This window comes from Chaetura pelagica, unplaced genomic scaffold (assembly GCF_000747805.2).
Source record: "Chaetura pelagica isolate M959 unplaced genomic scaffold, ChaPel_1.0 scaffold309, whole genome shotgun sequence".
Lineage (NCBI taxonomy): Eukaryota > Metazoa > Chordata > Aves > Apodiformes > Apodidae > Chaetura > Chaetura pelagica.
Window position 1 is genome coordinate 1,087,495 of NW_009954547.1, and position 495 is coordinate 1,087,989.

The 495-nt window shown below is 39.0% G+C and overlaps 1 protein-coding gene across 1 annotated transcript in view; it reads left to right on the forward strand.

The window, feature by feature from the left end:
- Nucleotides 1-495, forward strand: part of ROGDI (rogdi homolog (Drosophila)) — a 14,319-nt gene that overhangs the window by 6,099 nt on the left and 7,725 nt on the right. The gene's annotated exons all lie outside the window — the stretch shown is intronic.

Below are 495 nucleotides of genomic sequence, written 5' to 3' on the forward strand. Positions count from 1 at the left end.
CTGCTGACACCTAGAATATAGTCACTGACTCCTGGCCACATGCTGGTGCTCCCAGCAGTTTTGCCAAGAGGCATATTTCTGATTCTGGGAACAGAAACTTGCAGTTGCAAGGCCTGAATTCTGCTCTTGGCTCAATTTCTGACTCTGACTGTAGACAAATTTTAACTTTTGTCCTAATCTCCCTAGAATTTCAGTTCTTCTGCAATAGCTGTCCATTTTTTGATCTTCAGTTTAGGCCTCAGTCTTTAGTAATTGCACTCTGGCAGAGGTTACAAGCTTGTTGCTATGTAGGAGACCTTATAAACAGTCCTTATAAACAGTGTGGTGTGCATTTTATGGAGTGGTGCAGTGATTCTCTCTTGGGTCTGAAGATTTAATTCTTCAGATCTTAAAAGTATTAAAGTTGATTCTGGTTTTCATTCATTGTTGTTGCAAGGTGGATCTTAAAAAGTTAACCTCTGTCTTGTGTATTAAAATATAAAGTATGGCTAAACT